Below are 7,492 nucleotides of genomic sequence, written 5' to 3' on the forward strand. Positions count from 1 at the left end.
AAAAAAAAAAAAAGCTCAGCTTCACCTTTCCTCTCTGTTCCTTTCTCCTACTATAAAATCAAACTCTTGTAAAAAGGAAAGATGTGTGTACAGCTTAGAAAGTAGCTTTCTTAAACTGAATTCTGTTAGTGACTATATTGGGCTTTTGCTGATAATTATAATTAAATTTTAACCACTCACTAAAAATGGCCCAAAGAGCATCTACTTCACCACACTTAAATGTCCTTTGCCTTATTTTATGTCTTGTGCTTTTTACTAAGTTTGAAGATCTTCCCTTAAATCCACATTCTGTTATTCTCTCCTGCTTTTTAAAATAGATTATTTATTTATTTAATTATTTATTTTAGAGCATGCAGGAGCTTGGGGGGGAGGGGACAGAGGGAGAAGCAGACTCCCTGCCAAGTAGGGAGCCCAATGCAGGGCTCCCTCCCAGGACCCTGGGATCATAACCTGAGCTGACGGCAGATGCTTAAACAACTGAGCCACACAAGCACCCCTCTCTCCTACTTTTGAAAAGAAACTGCCTATTTCTTATAGTGTTCTTATTTGACCACAGAGAGCACAAGGTCATCAAAAAGTTAAATAAATTGGGATACCTGGGTGGCTCAGTCGTTAAGTGGCTGCCTTCGGCTCAGGTCATGATCCCAGCGTCCTGGGATCAAGTCCCACATTGGGCTCCTTGCTTGGCAGGGAGCCTGCTTCTCCCTCTGCCTCTGCCTGCCACTCTGTCTGCCTGTGTTCTCTCTCTCTCTCTTTCTCTTTAAAAAAAAAAAATTAAATAAATTGTTCGGGCAGCAATGCATAATACTTGCTCTCTACTCCATGACTTGAGAAAATGGAGATAATTTATGCTGATGTTTTACATACTAAAGAATTCTTCTGTTTTTTCCAAAGGTTAAATTTAATTTCACAAAGACTTTGTTTTCTTTGTTTGAAATATAAGGGGTGCCCAACTCATCGGAAAAATAAAAGATGATCAGTTTGTCTTCCTAGACTGTCAGATTCACACTGAAGATCTGCAAGGAAACAGAGTTCTACTATATCTAAAATAGCAATTAGTTTGCCACCATTAATCTCAATTTCTAACAAAAAATAAACAATAGCATATCTTGATATACTCCATTATTACAACGCTTTTGCATTATTTTGTTCTGTAGATAGATGCAAAAAATGCAGTGAATGTATTACAATAGCATACAAAAAACAGATTAGAAAATTAGAAACCAGAGAAGCATAAAACGATGAAAATTGTAGCGTAACTAAAATAAATTTTCATCAAGGGCAACAATACAAATTCCTGGTACTCTTCTAAATTTGCTGAATTTAATATTTATAAAAAGGAATTTTAGGGGTACCTGGCTGGCTCATTCTGTGGAGCACATGACTCTTGATCTCAGAGCTGTTAAGTTTGAGCCCCCTGTTGGGTATAGGCAGGTCCATCCTCCCCAGGACGTGATTCACACTGAAACCCTGGAATCAGGTATAACTGCTTTCTTCCACACTCTGCTGGCTGTGAAAGATTGGGTATAGAGATTACTTAAAATCTTGAAAAAAATAAATAAATTAAATAAAGGAATTTAAAGAGTGACCAGATGCCTTTTTTTTTTTTTTTAATTTATTTATTTGAGAGAGAGCACAGGTACACCCACGGTGGATGGGGGTGGGGTGAAGAGGAAGAAGGAGAGAGAGAAACTCAAGCAGACTTGTGCTGGTTGTGGAGCCCAGCACAGGGCTTGATCTCACTACCCTGAAATCACAACCGGAGCCAAAGTCAAGAGTCAGACACCAAACTGACTGAGCCACCCAGGAACCCCTGGAATCAGATATCTTAATGCATCAATGCCTTCTTGTGGCATAAGAGAGAATAATAAAATGAGTGTGTCTTTTTTTATGTTAATACCAACTGATCAATTGTAATTGGTATAATTACTACTTTGCTACTTTCTCCTAGTATTCATTATTTCTGAAAACACAATGATAGCACAGGATATAATTTATTCTTTGGCAATATATAAATTGCAGACCCTGTATTTTTTTAAAATTATTTATTTATTTATTTGACAGACAAAGATCACAAGTACGCAGAGAGGCAGGCAGAGAGAGAGGGGGAAGCAGGCTCCCTGCCGAGCAGAAAGCCCGATGCGGGGCCCGATCCCAAGACTCTGGGATCATGACCTGAACTGAAGGCAGAGGCTTTAACCCATTGAGCCACCCAGGCACCCCCAGACCCTGCATTTTCAATACATTTCACTTTACAGAATTTGTATTTGTTAATAAAGAGTACAATATAAGTCCATTTATTTCAAGACTAAAACCTTTTAGTGGGCACTGAATGTTACTTGTTTCTAAGCTCCATCTGTTAATCTTGTGAAGGAAAGGACATTTGAAAGACAAGGCTTTAGGGGCACCTGGGTGGCTCAGTCGGTTGGGTGTCTGCCTTCCACTCAGGCCATGATCCCAGGGTCCTGGGATCGTATCCTGCATGGGGCTCCTTGCTCAGCAGGGAGCCGGTTTCTCCCTCTGCCTGCTGTTCCTCTGGCTTGTACTCACTCTCTCTCACACACACATAAATAAATAAAATCTTAAAAAAAAAAAAAGACAAGGCATCATAAGGACAAAAAGGTGACATAGGTCATCAGCAATACCTTCCCTCAAAAGCTGCCAGACCAGTCATTGCCTTAGCAAGATATTTTGCACAGGTACTTTATGCTTTGGACACTTTGAGGCAACCCTTCTAATGATGCTAACCACTTTACCACCAATTTAATTAAATTTTATTTAATTTCATTTTATTTTAGATTTTATTTATTTATTTGACAGAGAGACCGAGACATTGAGACAGGGAACATAAGCAGGGAGAGTAGGAGAAGGAGAAGCAGACTTTCCGCTGAGCAAGGAGCCCAATGTGGGGCTCGGTCTCAGGACCTTGGAATCATGACCTGAGCCAAAGGCAGACGCTTAACCGACTGAGCCACCCAGGTGCCCTTTACCACCAATTTTAGAATGACAATGTTTTGTTGCCCATTTTTTTTAAAGATTTTATTTATCTATTTGACAGATAGAGATCACAAGTAGGCAGAAAGGCAGGCAGAGAGAGAGTGGAGGAAACAGGCTTCCCGCTGAGCAGAGAGCCCGATGTGGGGCTCCAGGATCCCAGGACCCTGGGATCATGACCTGAGCCGAAGGCAGAGGCTTTAACCCACTGAGCCACCCAGGCGCCCCTTGTTGCCCATTTTTATTCCAACTTTTTAATTTCTAAACTTTGTTCATGGGGCTTATAAACTGAGGGAGAGTCATGTGCTTAGCTGAGAGATGTCTGGTAGTATAATGGTCGGTGACGTTTTTTAAAAAAAGTGGTGCTAAGTGCAAGATATTTTGGACTACTGCAACAACTTAAAAAAATCAAACGGTGTCACGGTTTCTTTTTGATCTGAAACAGGACTTTGTAAAATTTCCAGCTGTGGACTGACCACTTCTGCACAATACCTGTGACCTCCGGGTGTATTACTCTACAAGGCAGCCAGCAATGTGCTCCACTAGGCAAGAGTATATCCTGCCAACTGTCCCCTAACTCATTTCATTTTGATCAGTATTCATTATTTACGCTTAACTGTTTGTGGCTGTACTTTTCTCAAAAACTGCACTGATATATATTTTGCCAAAGGGATATGTGATCTTAGATATCGTGGGTTTTATAAGAGGAAGACCCTGGTATTCTAAACTAAAGTGTCAAAGTTGTCAAGGAAAACTGCTCAAACCAAAATCTGGGTTTACAAAATTTTTTTTGCACTTAAATTGTTCAGCAGCCTAGATGACAAGTTGTGTGAAAGTATAATTAATTATCCCATGTGTTGCAGTTCAGTTCCCCGGGAGAAAAATCTGAGATGGAAATTTGCATGCAGGAAGTTTATCAGGAAGTGTCCTTGGCATCAGCACCTATGGGAGATTGAAGGAAGAAGGTTTAGGCAAGAGTTGAACTGTGATGTTGCCACCAAAGCCTCAATTAATCCCTACTGGGAGCTCTAGAGCGTAGATGACACTTTTGAGTCTTTCTGCACTTGGGGGAGATAGATGGGCCTTGGTAAAGCCCGTGAACCAGTTAGAGTGTGTGGGCTGCTCCTGGTGAGGTGGCCTGCCATCAGACAGGTGGCTCTCTTTAGCCTAGAGCAAGTTCCAGAGAGGAGCCTTGGCTGAGAGTTGCCAGCTCTCCACTGGCAACTGGACGTGCCCAGGTCAGCCCCTGTGGGTTGACCTGGGGGGCTGACCTGGGCCTCACATACCAGCATCCACTACAGTGCAAGATGGGCCATGGTAAGAAGTGTAATAATGGTAGACATTTCCTGCAGTGAAAACAGCTGAGATCAAATTAGCTACATCCTGCGCCTTAAGTATGTTACAGCCCTGCCCAAGAAACTACAGTAGCTCGCTACTGCGTCCATTCAATTCTAATCCCCATTCTCTGCTTTAGAAGAACCACCACAATCTGCCTTACCCTAGCCATCAAAAGTTCTACTTCCCATGTGTTCCCAGTAGAGATCTTCAAGTTCAGTGAAGTCAGTGGACTCACTTTTTTTTTTTTTTTAATATTTTATTTATTTATCAGAGAGAGAGGTCACAAGTAGGCAGAGAGGCAGGCAGAGAGAGAGGGAGAAACAGGCTCCCCACTGAGCAGAGAGCCCGATGCGGGGCTCGATCCCAGGACCCTGAGATCATGACCTGAGCTGAAGGCAGAGGCTTAAACCACTGAGCCACTCAGGCGCCCCTGGACTCACTTTTTTATTCCTGCCCATGCTCTTCTCTTCTCTACCTAAATCTAGTAAGCTTCCATACACAGATCATGGTATTCTCTTCCTTCTCCAGATTTGCAGCCCACAGGGTATGCCACAAATCCCCCCACCTTAATTATAAATGATCTCTATCTCCAGTGGTTTTTGGTATGTTGGGGGAATAGGATCCCCAACAAAGTGAAAGCTCCTCCGCAGCAAGGATTGCTGCCTTGTATCTTCCCATAGAATCTACCACATTAGTGGGCATATGATTAGACATTGAATAGATTCAGAGGTTTAGAGACAAAAGAGACTTCAGGGACCACTTAGTCCAACCTAATTTTACAGGTGATTTAACAGAGACTCAGAAAGATGAAGTCATAATCCTCCTCTCAACTCCCACATTACTTTGTTTGTATTTTTTAATGGTATTTATTACTTCGTATTTTTTACGTTAATTACCTGCCTACCTGTTTTACCAGTCTTTATCTATATTTTTATGAGCTACTTCTCTCCTGCTGATTACTTACACGCTGGTGTTCTCTAAGGCTCTTTGGGTTGTTTTACCCGAGCCATCCATTCCCATAGGCTTCAATTACCACTAATAAACTGAATGACTCACTAATCCGTATCTTTAGCTGTGTGACTCTGCCTGAATAGTCCTTAGAAAACTCCATGGGATGTTCTGCAAGATTCTCATGCTCAACTTGTCATCGACGCCTCCCTGATCCTTGTATCCAACTAACCACCAAATTCTATTCATCTACTTTGGAAATGTCACACAATTTCTGACCTCCCCGCAGTCCCCCGGCATTCACTGCCACACGTCACGAATACTAGGAACAGCCTCTTCCCTTTTCTCCTGGGAACCATTCTTTTCCTACTACTTCACCCTCAGGTCTGCTACCAAAGTAATTCTCCCTCTCAAATTGACCTGATATGTCACTCCTTTCTAAATCTTCTTTAAATTTTTCTTTAAAAAGTCTTCATTGAGACATACAAATGGCTATCAGACACATGAAAAAATGTTCATCATCACTAGCCATCAGGGAGATTCAAATTAAAACCACACTGAGATACCACCTGACACCAGTTAGAATGGCCAAAATTAGCAAAACAGGAAACAACGTGTGTTGGAGAGGATGTGGAGAAAGGGGAACCCTCTTACACTGTTGGTGGGAATGCAAGTTGGTGCAGCCACTTTGGAGAACAGTGTGGAGATTCCTCAAGAAATTAAAAATAGAGCTTCCCTATGTCCCTGCAATTTCACAAAGATACAGATGTAGTGAAAAGAAGGGCCATCTGTACCCCAATGTTTATAGCAGCAATGGCCACAGTTGCCAAACTGTGGAAAGAACCAAGATGCCCTTCAATGGATGAATGGATAAGGAAGATGTGGTCCATATACACGATAGAGTATTATGCCTCCATCAGAAAGGATGAATACCCAAATTTGTAGCAACGTGGATGGGACTGGAAGAGATTATGCTGAGTGAAATAAGTCAAGCAGAGAGAGTCAAGTATCATATGGTTTCACTTATTTGTCAAGCATAACAAATAACATGGAGGACATTGGGAGATGGAGAGGAGAAGGAAGTTGAGGGAAATTGGAAGAGGAGGTGAACCATGAGAGACTATGGACTCTGAAAAAGAACCTGAGGGTTTTGAAGGGGCGGGGGCTGGGAGGTTGGGGGAACCAGGGTAATAGGGAGGGCACGTATTGCATGGAGCACTGGGTGTCGTGTAAAAACAAAAAATACTGTTATGCTGAAAAAAATAAATAAAAATTAAAAAAAAAAAAGTCTTCATTGGCGGGATACCTGGGTGGCTTGGTCAGTTAAGTGTCTGACTCTTGATTTTGGCTCAGGTCATGATCTCAGGGTGGTGAGATCAAGCCCCATGTTGGGCTCTGTGCTCGGTGTGGAGCCTGCTTGGGATTCTCTCTCTCCCTCTCCATCTGCCCCTCCCCTACTAAAAAAAACATTCATTGTCTCTTTGTTACCTGTAATAAAAGCTAAACTTCTTACCATAACATACAAAGCTAGCTACAGAGAGAGGCAGATAGTGAACCTTATGATTAAGACAAACTTCCAGGAGTAAATTCTGATTGTAACTTACAGCTATGGGACCTCAAGCAAGTTTATTTATTCTTTCTGTCTTTCTTCCATGTGAAAAATACATACAGTAATTGTACTATTTGTAAAGATTTTTGTAAGGAATACATAAATCGATAACACAGAAAGTGCATAGAACAGTAATGTTGCATATTAAATTCTGCTATTATTTCTAAATCTAAGACAAGTGGGGTTTGGGGTGGGGGTGGGTGATGGATATTGGGGATGGTATGTGTTGGGGTGAGCACTGTGTATTGTGTAAGACTGATGAATCATAGACCTGTACTCCTGAAACAAATAACATGCTATTTGTTAGTAATAATAATTTTTTAAAATCCCAAGACAGGTTATCTTTTCATTCTCATCTGCCAGTTCATTATCTGAACCTAATTCTCAACCCATAGTAAATTTTCATAATTCTCCAAACCCACCATGACATACCCTTTCATTATTTTGTCCTTTCCATACACCTCTTCTTCAGAATACTTTCCCTACTTCGCTGCTGGTGAATTTAAGGAGCTTATCCTTCAAGGAGCTTGTAAAGGTCATATCCTCCTTGCAGCCTTCCATGAGGCACTTACAGTCTTCTTATCAATGTTCTCTAAGTGGTAA

Source organism: Meles meles, chromosome 1 (genome assembly GCF_922984935.1).
Source record: "Meles meles chromosome 1, mMelMel3.1 paternal haplotype, whole genome shotgun sequence".
Taxonomy (NCBI): domain Eukaryota; kingdom Metazoa; phylum Chordata; class Mammalia; order Carnivora; family Mustelidae; genus Meles; species Meles meles.